Below are 12,747 nucleotides of genomic sequence, written 5' to 3'. Positions count from 1 at the left end.
CGCTGCCGCCCCACCCCGGCCCTGCGCAATGCCTCCACCGCCTGCCTCCTATGGCTGCTGGCCGCGGCCTCGGGGCTCCTGCTTGCCGCCCCACCGCTGCCGCCCCGACCCGGCCCTGCTGCCCCGGCCCTGCACAATGCCTCCGCCGCCCGCCTCCTCCGGCTGCTGGCCGCGGCCTCGGGACTGCCCTTGGGACTCGGGGCTAAGTCATAATTCACCTAGGGCACAAAAAAAAACCCTTGGACCAGCTCTGCACATGAATAAAATCACTGTTTTGATATGAAGATGGAACTGTCCTTCAATGACACAGCAAATGGCTCACATCCATTCAAGCGCTGTCATCCTGTCCCAATTAAAGAAGTTCAGTGTGGAACAAAGGCAGGTATTTTTTAATATTTTGTCTTAATTTCTAAAATTAAGGGGCTCCTGCTCTCCACCACGCCGCCCCACCACTGCCGCCCTGACCTGGCCCTGCTGCCCCTGGTGTCCATATCCTTCATTATCTCCTGTGGAAGAAAGGAATTGAAAAGGTGTGCGGTGCCTTTAAATGTGATGGCCAGAACTTCCTTGGAGTTCATTTATCCTTGTCACACCCTTGCTGCTGGCTCCACCCCTAATGTCTCCTGGCTCCACCCCCAAAGTCCCCAGATATTTCTTGAATTGGACTTGGCAACCCTACCTGACTCACACAAATTGCTCTTTTTTTTTTTTTGCAAAACAACACTGCTGATGATGTTACTGAAACTGTGGCAAAGTTCCTCTAAGGCAGCTTTACTTATACATAGTACTATGGTAAACTACGCTATTTTGTAATAATTTAATTCATAACTTTTTAAAAATGGAACTGAAAGATGGAATATGCTTTTATAAATGTGTTTATTTTATTTCTGCATTTTCTTTTATCCTACCCTTTTCTATACTAACAGTTTTATAATCCTAATAAAGGAAATTGCTATTGCTACATTTTACTTAATAGAGCACCCTATTTGTAACTTTTGCAATTCTGTGAATTATATCTTAGTTATTTGGTCACTATAACCTTTGGTTGTTATATATACATACTCTAGAAGTGACCTCTCTCTGGTTCATCAACCTCCAGGTGGAGCCTGAAGCTCTCCTGGGATTACAACTGAACTCCAGACAACAGATCTTTTCCCCCATCCTGGAGAAAGGAACTGCTTTAGATGGTGGACTATATGCCATTCTATTTACCTGAGGCCTCTCCCTTTACTGCAGCAGCAGCAGCAGCAAGCCTTTATTGGCATAAAACAGATTTAGCAGTAAAATAGCAAAATAAATAATATAAAATCCTAGATTATAGAGTACATAAGGGAGCTAATATACATAAAATAAGTAAAATATATATGAGTCGAGTTTAGCCAAATTAAATAATTAAAACAAATAAAATGTGGTCATTCCAGAACCATTCTCTGTCGTATTTCCATGGCCTGTTGGAGAAATCTAGCCACCACTAAAGTTACCTCAGCACAAGTGTCATTTTAAAAAGTTTGTGGACTTTGCCTGAATTAGCACAGCCCAACATATCTGCTAAGATATCTTTCAGGTATATACAACGAATATCATCATAAAGAGGACAGTTCAATAATACATGGGAAATAGTTTCAATACACTTGGAATTACAAAGACAGTGTCTATTAGAGTACTCAATCCTGTTAAATCTACCAAATAGGATAGCAGATGGTAATGCATTACATCATGTTAACGATAATGCACGCCGTTGCTGTGGAGCTTATAGAGAGGAGAAATACAATGCTAATTTCCCTACTGAGAGAGGAAGTTCAAAATTCAGCTGAGAGCAGGACTTGTTGTCCAGGCTATATAACGTTTGCATTTCAATATCTAGAATTTTGAGCTTAAGTTTCAAAAAAGCATCTTTTAAGGATAGCATAAGAAGTGAATCTAAATCAATGCCCATAGATTTAATTTTCCTCTCAATAAATACTAGCCGATTTGACAAATTAGATTCTGAGAGCAGTTGATATAAAAGGCTCTCTGAGTCAGAGTGGAAATGTAGCCGTAGCCAGTATTTAAGTGACATTAGCCATGCTTGTGTTTCCACAAGATTCGTCCCTGTTTCTAAACACAAAACTGTATATGGTACGCACTTTGGGAATCCCAGAATTTTCCATAGGAATTTTAATTGGACACCTTCAATGTTATTATCCAAGACTGTGATCACACTCTCTTCCGGTTTCCAGGCGTTGAATGAAGTCGGCTGCCGCCGAAGCTCCAAAAACACTAAGTTGTTTTATTAGCCTTTTAAACAGCATTTACTTTTTTCTGTTCCTTTGGGCTGTTAATTGTTGGAAGTAGCTTAACAGCAACATAGTTAATTCTTCTTGGCCGACTTTTATCTCCTTGTTTTATAAATAGCTGATCGCTAGGTATTTACTGGCTCGTTTCCCAGCTGATGTTTTTAGAGGAATAGAATGTAATTGCTTGCAACTTGAGAAGTTGCTAAATTTTGCCCTGGCTGAAAGAGGCTGTGTTTGGTGATGCATCCCTGCGGTTTAACATCAGCCTGAGCCAGAGAAATAAAGCAGTTACTTTTTGCTATTACATTTTGAGACTAATATGGGTGTGTCTAAGCATAGAAGAGACCAAGAGGAACTTTTATTACCTCCTCCTAAGCAAAAGAGAATTAGAGACTTTTACTCTGCACAAATTCCAACCTCCAATCTTTTTGAGATTCTGGCTGACTATAATGATGATTTAAATAAACCAGCTTTAAATGAATCAGCCTTAACCAAACAAAAAGTTGGTGATTTACACCCAGTAATTAATAACAGCAGTAAGCCAGAGGGGGCAGTGCGGAGTCCTCTAAGCAGCACTGAGTGCAACAATTCTAATGACCCATCTGATTTGATCAGCCTTGATCAACAGTTGAGCACATCTATAATCCACTAAAACTGCTGCATAGCAAAATTGATCATGCCAGTAAGCAGATCTCTTACTTTGGAAAGAGACTCCAGGAACTGGGAGAGATGGAATCTCCAAAAAGCCCCTTTTTGAAAAGTTATCCCAAGACTGCCTTTCCAAAGCAAGTAACAAAGTCAACAACAGGTTACAAATTAAAATCTTCATCCGATGAGCGAGAGCAACTTTATAAACTCATCCTCACCCCAAACAAAATCTGTTTAACCATCTGCAACTACAAGGGGAGGGGCCCTTTGTGGAACTCTATGCAACTATCCAAAAGACATCTAAGAACTTTATTCCCAGGGGAAACGGCTTGGATTGATCTACATGAGATAGATTTCTTTGATGCTTGTTCCCAGTCACAGAGGGTGCTTTTATCATTTAGGTCAGCGCAGATTCCCCCTTTACTGATAGAAGTTGGTTGCCTAGCAACAGCTTCTGGCTAGGGGCAATGCTGAGAGGAAGAGGGGGAGAGGGAGTGACAGGAAAGTTGGCAGCCATGGCATCTGAGGAAGCACTCCTAGTGGGGCCAGGCCTTGCTGTCTAGTTGCATTAGATTCTTTAATGGTAAATCATTTCAGATCAGAGAATATTTCAGCTGTCAGACTAAAAGGGTGTTGGATGTCCTAAGATGTCCCTGTTCCAAATTTTATATTGAGTGCACCATAAGAACGATTAAAACTAGGGTGCCGGAACACGTCTCGAGAATCAGGAGGGGTATAGGAGAGGCTCCTCTTGTGAGCCATTACCAGCAGTGTAACCATTTACTGGAGCAATTACAATTTGCTGTTCTTTGCAGAATTAAAAAAAACATCCATTCAACAGGTCGGACTCCATGAAAATTTTATTGAGACAGGAGGCACAGTTTGTTTATAGGTGTGGAATGCTGGAACTGAAGGAATTAAATCAGAGTCTCAGAGTGGCTCACAATCTCCTTTATCTTCCTTCACCACAACAGACACCTTGTGAGGTGGGTGGGGCTGAGAGGGCTCTCATAGCAGCTCCCCTTTCAAGGACAACCTCTGCCAGAGCTATGGCTGACCCAAGGCCATTCCAGCAGATGCTAGTGGTGGAGTGGGGAATCAAACCCAGTTCTCTAAGGATAGAGGCTAGGGTGAGCCTACTTTCAATCACCACATGGCTCAATCTCAGCCATTGCCCCACGAATATCACATCACTAATTTTAAAGGATAGATATTGTTCCTCTTGGGCTAGAGCCATTCATCAGAAATTGTCTATGCTTGGCTTTTCACCTGAATCTCTCCAGATAATGGCCCTGGACCAAGCCAGGGACATAGTCAAACAGAGATTACAAGACATTGAGAGACAGAATGATATTGCCAAGGTCTCAGATTATTTAGCTCCCCCCCCAAAAGGAGATATGTGCTAGCTCCAGCCTCCTATCTCTCAAATCTAACAATACCATCCCACAGAAGGGACTTTTCCATGGCCCGTTGCAACATCTTTCCTTCAGCAGTCGTCAAGGGCCGCTTTAAAAAGGTGCCTATGGCTAAGCGGGTCTGCCCTTGTGGTGCAGATAAAGTGAAAACGATTGACCATGTGTTGCTTGGGTTTGGCCTTTACCAAGGCATATGCGCCAGGTACATCTAGTCTTTGTTTGAGGGATGCCTGGGGTTCTCTGATTATAAAATCAAAAATATGCTGTTAGCAGTTTCTAACCCCCAATTTACATCTAATTGTGCCAAATTCTTGGCGGCAGCTAGGAGAATTCATGAGGATTATGTAACGAAGGGGTCTTGAAACTGTTTTTTAATTATTTTTGAATATTCCCAAGCTTGTATTTTACTTTATTCTAATCCCTGAGTACTCTATATACTACCATAAATGCTATTGAAACTGAAACAAATGTTAACCAGTGTATTCTAGTTAATATTTTACTAGAGCTGTATAATGTTTTAATTTTTTATCTGTATTTTTTATATCATATGTTTTACCTTTTTAGGTCCCTCTAGATTTTTACAATTTTTCTGGGGGTGTTGTTGGTCTGCATTGTACTGCGTATTTGGTCATGGACCGTCATAAAGCAAATTGAATTGAATTGAATGGAACCCAGTTCTCCCAGATAAGAGTCTGCACACTTAACCACTACACCAAACTGGTTCTTAATGAGTAAGAACATCCTGCCTGTTGGTGAATGAAGTAAATTGTGACAGTATAGGCATAATATGGGATTTTAATAGAAATATATAATGGTTTGTGGTATTGGTCCCTTTAAGACACTTGAGAGTGACTGTAGTTCAAGTTTGCCTTGGCAGGAAGGGCGGGATATAAATAAAAATTATTATGATTATTATAAGTGCAGTCTGGAATTTAGTTGCCCTGTGTTATGATATACATAATAGTTCATTATTTAGGTTAATTATTTAAGACGTCTGAGAGTGATTGCAGTTCAGGCTTTTTCAATGGCTCTGTAGGGCTTGGATGGTCTGTTCACAGAATTTCCCTTTTTGGATTAGAGTACAATTTAAGAGGATATTTCTCCACAGAACACTCAGCTGTAGATCAAGACACTGAAACTAGATATTTATATCAATCACTGGTCAGATGAAGTGATTGCTATTCCCATTGTAACACTGGATGAGTAACTACCTGAGTAGCTATACAAGGGTTTTTGGACTTTAATTACTGGGAGTACTTGGGGGTTTTTGGTGTATGCATGTATTATGATATTGTAGTTATGTAGTTTTTGTGCTGTATGAATCTGTTTACGAATCTTTTGTGCTTATATGAGCCTTATATAAATAATGTTAATGTTATGGAATATTTGAAAATACTGTTTATTGAATTATAGTTGTGCCATGGATTATTACATATTGTACTAGTTGCATTATGGTGGCAGCAGCTCCCTGTCTATTTCTGCGGCCTTTGGTGACTACGTGTGCTGGGAGACCATCTGTGTGGGCCGTTGATGGGGCGGCAGAGGTCTGTTGCTGGCAACACTTTTTGTAAGACTGGTTGTCAGAGAGGACACAGAAGAGTTGGAGGTGTGTCTGTTTCTGAGGTAAGACTGTTCTGGTGGTTTGTTCAACATTTCTGGGCCTGCAGTAGGCAGGGACAGGATAGTCAGCCAATGGGAGGCCAGAGATGCTGAGTGAGCTGTGATGGCCAATTATTTGTTGAGTGCATGGAATACACTCGTAAGCCAATGGGAGAGCTCTGTTTGGCCACCACCACAGGGAATGATGATATCATCCCAACATACAACATACTTTTAGAAGAATGCTAGATGTATGAAAAGGCAACTGTGAGTCCAGACAGCTTTACTGAGAGACTCATGAAATATGCAAAATCTTAATGCATACAAAGTGGTTAACCTCATTATGTCTGTTAAAAAGGAATTATTTAAAATTTGGAACCTGTTACCTTTCTGATTTTTAAAAAGTTTTATTGGTTGCAGAAAAAATAGGGGTAGGGAATAGAGGGAATAGAGAGCACAATACATTTTGAGCTTATTCTGCATAAAGATAGTTTCAAAGAGTACAAGTCTACATCTGCAATACTTTCTTTACATAAATTATCCCATATTATTATCTCTAAGCTAAACATCATCAACATCTTAATATTTTATAATATAAATCTTTTGGTTAAGATATCTATTGGTTTTGACAATTCCAGTAAAGGCAATTTTGTAATATAAAATACAGGAAAAAAGGAGAAGTAATCCACACCAGAGAATCTTAAAAGACTTGTCTAACCAGGCATAGAATTTCATCCAGTATTTTCTTGCTTCTTCCTTAGATCTCCCAGCAAACAGAAAGTCCAGGGATAGAAAGTCCAGCTCTGCTGTTTCCAAAATTTTTCCCACCAAGTACATTTTTGTGGGAATTTCCTGAGATTTCCATCTCTGCGCCAAGAAGATTCTGGCTGCTGTGTTGAAATGTGCCAACAAATGTCTCATTTCTTTGGAATAGTCCTCAGAAGTATATTCAATAAAAATAGTTCTGGTTTGAATTGAATCTGTGTCTTCATAATCTTCTGTAGTATTTCGTGTACCATTTTCCAGTAACCCTTCACCGTCTCACATGTCCACCACGTATGGTCCTCGAGGATCGGGGACAAAGGGTGGCAATTGGGGGCGAGCGGTCCCAGAGGCGCACACTGGACTGTGGAGTGCCTCAGGGGGCAGTTCTCTCACCAATGTTATTTAATATCTATATGCGCCCCCTTGCCCAGATTGCCAGGAGACATGGACTTGGGTGCCATCAATATGCAGATGACACCCAACTCTATCTGCTAATGGACGGCCGGCCTGACTGCGTCCCAGAGAATTTAGACCGGGCCCTGCAGGATTTGGCAACCTGGTTGAGGAGGAGCGGGCTGAAACTGAATCCAGCGAAGACAGAAGTCCTTTGTCTAGGTCGAGGCGCTCGGGGAGGGGAAATACCTCTCCCGGTCTTTGACGGGGCGCCGCTGAAGGCGGCGCACCGGGTTAGGAGCCTGGGAGTTTTACTGGAGCTTGCATTATCAATGGAGGCCCAGATTGCAGCCACTGCCAAGTCAGCCTTTTTCCATCTAAGGCGGGCAAAGCAGTTGGCTCCCTTCCTAGAGCGCCAAGATCTGGCAATGGTGCTTCATGCAACGGTCACCTCGAGACTGGATTACTGTAATGCCCTCTACATGGGGCTGCCTCTGTACCGAACCCGGAAGCTGCAGCTGTGCAGAATGCAGCAGCTAGACTGTTGCTGGGGCTTCCTAAATGGGAGCACATACAGCCTGGGCTGCGCGAACTGCACTGGCTGCCAGTTATATACCGGGTTCGTTACAAAGTGCTGGTCGTTACCTTTAAAGCCCTATATGGTCAAGGACCTGTCTACCTTAGGGACCGTCTCTCCCCATATGAACCCCAGAGAGCACTGAGGTCAGCCGGGAAAAACTTGTTGACTATTCCCGGACCAAGAGAGGTAAAGCTGCAAAGCACCCGTAACCGGGCCTTCTCCTCTATAGCCCCGAGCCTATGGAACCAACTTCCAGAGGAAATGCGGGCCCTGCGGGACCTTGAACAGTTCCGCAGGGCCTGCAAGACCTTCCTCTTCCGACTGGCTTTCGCTGATGAAAATGGAAATTGCTAAGGAAACCGCCATCATGAACATAAACAGCAAACATAGCATTAGCACTTTACTAATTTTAATTTAATTAATTTTAAAAAACTTAAGTAGAATTTTTAATTAAAATGTTTATAATGTTTAAACGTAATTTTATCTATTTCTGTATAACTAAACCTGAATTATGTTGTTAGCCGCCCTGAGCCTGCTCCGGCGGGGAGGGCGGGATACAAATAAAATTTTGTTGTTGTTGTTTGTTGTTGTTGTTGTTATTGTAAAAAGAACCAACCTGTTTAGTGCATTTCCAACATTTGTTAGACATATTAGTATAAATCTTACACAATTTCTGTGGAGTCAAGTACCATCTATAGAACATCTTTATACAAATTATCTTTAAAAGTTACTGACCTAGTTAATTTAACATTGAACTTCCACAGTCTCTCCCATTTTTCTAACGTGATATTGTGAGCAAAATGTTTCACCCATTGAACCATACAATCTTTTACAACTTCATCTTGTGTCTTCATCTGAAGTAGATATGCATATAATTTGGAGATTAGCTTTTAACTGTGGACCCAAAATATTATATCAAATGGATATTGTTCTGTATTGAAACCTTGTCTTGTCTTTGGCATACCTAGATTCAACTTGCATTCTCAACCACCAGTTCATTTTGATGTCCATATTTTCCAACTCTTTTCTGGTTTTCAACTGATTATCTTTTCCCAACAAGTCATCATATCTATAATTCTGATTTGGTTTTAGAAGATTTGGATGAGTAAATGCTTCTACTGGAGAGACCCATCTTGGAATTTTTTGATAAATTCTGATTTTTAACCATGACCATGTGTGGTACAAGGATTTTCAAAACCAATGATTCTTAAAATAGGAATGGCCTTCAAGTCTTTGATACCATAGATACGCATGCTACCCCATAGTGAGATCATGTCCTTCTAACAACAATTGTCTCTTATCATTCAATAGTATCCAGTCTCTTACCCACAAAAGCACAGAAGCTTTGTAATACAATTGCCAGTCTGGAAGGCCCATACCTGCTCTTAATTTGGAATCTTGCAGTGTCTTTAGTTTAATTCTAGGTCTTTTGCCTTGGCAAACATATTTGGAGACCATCTTGTTCAGTTCTTGAAAAAATCCACTATTTAAAAATACTGGAATAGTTTGAAACCTTGGAAGGATATTCATCTTTATTAAGGCTATTCTTCCCATTAAGGATAGATTCAAGTAATGCCATTTTTCCAAGTCTTTTTTAATTTCTTTAAGTAGTTTATCATAATTGTCTGTTTTTAAATTGCTACACTTATTTGAAATAAGGACACCTAGATATCTGATTCTTTTCTCATACAAAACCCCTGATTTTTGCTGAAAAGATTGAATTTGTTCCATTGTCATATTTTTTGTCAAAAATTTTGTTTTGTGGTAATTGATCTTCAATCCTGCCCAGTAGCCAAATTGTTTAATCTTGTTTATAAAACAGTCTATTGAATCTATTGGTTGCTCTAGTATAAAAACTAGGTCATCTGCAAAGGCTCTGAGTTTATATTGTTCATCTTTTATCACAACTCCTTAGATATTTGTATCTTCCCTTATTTGGTTATTCAGTACCTCTAGAGATAAAAAGTAAAGAGGACAATGGACAGCCTTGTCGTGTACCTTTTTGAATATTAATTACATCTGTTAATTCGCCGTTCACTGTCACTGCACTTTGAGAAGAATATATTGCTTCTACTGCTCTCAAAAATTTTTCACCACATTCCATACCTTTCAATTGCTGTAGCATAAATTGCTAACGAACATTATCGAAGGCCTTTTCAGCATCCAAGCAAATTAGAGCCAATTGTTTCTCTGGATGAGCTTCATAATATTCCAAAATATTACAAACTATTCTGATATTATCTTTCAGATATCTTCTAGGAAGCAACCCTGCTTGGTCATAATGTATTGTAGACTGTAAAACTTTCTTCAAACGTCGTGCCAATATTGCGGAAAAAATTTTATAATTCACATTTAAAAGGGAGATTGGACGATAGTTTTTAATATCTTTCAGATCAGTATCTTCTTTTGGAATCAAAGATATTGTAGCTTCTTGCCATGAAACTGGTATTTGGCCTTCCTCTTGAATCTTTTCCATAAGACGCTTAAATGGTAATAGTAAAAACTCCTCATAGACTTTGTAGAATTCCACAGGCAATCCATCTGGACCCGGGGTTTTGCCATTCTTTTGAGATGCCATTGCGTCTTCAAGTCCCCTTATAGTTATTGGTTTATTTAAATTTTTTGTTCTTCTGTGAATTTATTGAAATTATTTTGGTTGATATATTCTAAGTCTATTTTCTGAGTTTGCTGATTTTCATATAATTTTTTATAGAACTGTTCCACGATTTGACATATCTCTTGCTTTTGAGTTTTCTCTTTATTATTCTCATATTTCAGGGTCGTAATTATTCTTTTGGCCTTTTCTTTTCTCATCCTATAAGCCAACCACCTTCCAGGCTTGTTGGCATGTTCAAAAAATTTTTGTCTAGCTTACCTCAGTTTAATCTCCATCTCCTCCATAAGTATCAAATTCAATTGGTGTTGTATTTCTTTCACCTTTTTTTGAAATTTGGTTGTTTTTTAAGATTCTTTTCAGCTTCTCCAGCTTGTGACATTAAATTTTGAAAATTTTCAGTTCTTTCTTTCTTTTAGCAGTGTCCCAAACTACTTGCATCTTTACATCTTGTCTTATGTTCTGTTTAAAAAAACATTCCATTTCCACCTTAGATTATTTAAGGAAGTCTTTATCTTTCAAAATTGAGATATTTAGCCGCCATGATCTTCTCATTCATGTACTTCTGAGCTTTATCATTAAAGGGCTAAGGTCTGGAATAACTCGTTTGAATTTCTGTCTCAACTAGATCTTTGATCATACTTGTAGAAAGTCAACACATATCGATTCTTTACCAAGTTTAATGACTAGAAGAATTGTAGGTGAAATCTTTAGAGTTTGGATATCTTGTTCTCCATACATCAACCAAATCCAGTTCTCCTGCTAATTTCCAAAAACTTATTTGCAATTGAAGATTTTTGCTTTTAGTCTGTGAATTTTTTTTATCCAGTTGTCTGTCAGAGACTGCATTGAAATCTCCTATTAGACAATATTCTACATATTCCAAATTTGATAATTTAAGACGCAAGTCTTGAAAGGATTTCTCTTGTTGGTCATTTAGGGCATAGATATTTGCCAGTAATTTTTTTTTTATTATCTACTGTAATTTCCATAATAGAATTCTTCTATCTTCAGAGGCATACTGCAATTGTGGGTTAAATTTGTCCCTAATATATATTGCCACTCCCCTTTTCCTATTGTTCATGTCTGTTGCTGTAAATAAATTACCAAGTTTTTTATTTTTCAAAAGATGTTGATCTTTAGTTAAAATATGAGTTTCTTGCAAACAAATTATGTCCATTTCCATTTTTATCAAGTATCTAAAAGTCTTCTTCCTTTTGGCAGGAGAGTTAAGTCCATTCACATTAATTGAAACTATTGAGGCAGTGATGGGTTTTGCTTATCACTATCTTTTCTTATCTTTTTTGGTTTGCTGTCTTGTGGGGTATCTCCGTGGTTCATTTGGATTCATTTGGATTCTCTTCACCAGAACTTTCTTCCTCCACATCATCATCCTTCTTTTCCTTGCCTTCTTTTTCCTTCACTCTATCCAAAAAATTCTAAGCTTTGATGATGAAATTTATCCTGTATCTGTTCTCCTGATAAGTAAAAAGAAGGCCATCTGGCATTAACCACATATAGGGTATTTCTCTTCCTCTCAAAAAATATGTTAATGCTTGGTATTCTCTCCTCTTTTGTCTCACTGACCAAGGTACCCTCTTAGAATTTTCACCATGTTTCCAGGTATCATCATAGGTCTGTCTCTTACTTGCTTCAAAATGTCATCTCTAGTCCTCTTTCTTGTGAGCTTCAAATGAACTTCACTAGGTAATTTATTTCGTCTTGTATAATTTGATGGCACCTGTCTAACTTGATCAAACTCTTCTTCCATCCTCTGAGGAGTCACCTGCAAAATTTCAGCCAAGGCTTCACTTAAATTTTTCTGTAAATCTTGTTTTCTCTTCTGGTATATTTTGAAACCTCAGCATATAGGCAGCTTTGTCTACTTCCAACTGCAAAAGTCTAGAATAATGTATATTCTGTTCTTTTTCCAGATGTTCCACCTTTTGGATATTCTCTGTCACCTGGCCATCTAATACTTTTAAGGCTTTGTTGGTCTCAGCTGTCTGTCTGCTGTTTTCCAAAAGCTCTTGTTTAATCTCTGCCATCTGTTCACCAATATTGTCTACTAGTCAGTTGTGCTATAGCAGTCGTTAAGACACTTTGCATTTCTTTCATATCTCCCTGCATGGTCGTAAATTTCCCTGGGCCAGGTGGAGCACTAGGTAAAGGAATTGGTGGCTTTCCTTTTCGGTTTTCTTTTTTTTTACTGTTTCTTTGAAACCAATCCCAGCTTTATTTTCCATTCTTATTAGAATAAGCACACTCATAGCTGCAAGTCCAATAATGCCTCTTCAGAGTTTGTTTTGGAACTCTATGTTCCTGTTTATCACAGATAAACTAATCTCCACCAAGCAATGCCCTTATTATGAAATAGTTTTAAAAAGAAAACAGCCTTCTAGCTTCTATCAACAATTTGTGGTACCCAAAACAATGATAAGAATAATAACAAAACTT

The 12,747-nt window shown here is 39.0% G+C and overlaps 1 protein-coding gene across 2 annotated transcripts in view; it reads left to right on the top strand.

Annotated features, from left to right (window-relative positions):
• The window catches only part of ADAMTS19 (ADAM metallopeptidase with thrombospondin type 1 motif 19), a 248,877-nt gene that overhangs the window by 144,312 nt on the left and 91,818 nt on the right, over positions 1-12,747 (top strand). The window lies entirely within an intron of this gene.

This window comes from Heteronotia binoei, chromosome 4, assembly GCF_032191835.1.
Source record: "Heteronotia binoei isolate CCM8104 ecotype False Entrance Well chromosome 4, APGP_CSIRO_Hbin_v1, whole genome shotgun sequence".
Taxonomy (NCBI): Eukaryota; Metazoa; Chordata; class Lepidosauria; order Squamata; family Gekkonidae; genus Heteronotia; species Heteronotia binoei.
Note: the sequence above shows the minus strand (reverse complement) of the source record. Positions and strands in the feature narration are given on the sequence as shown.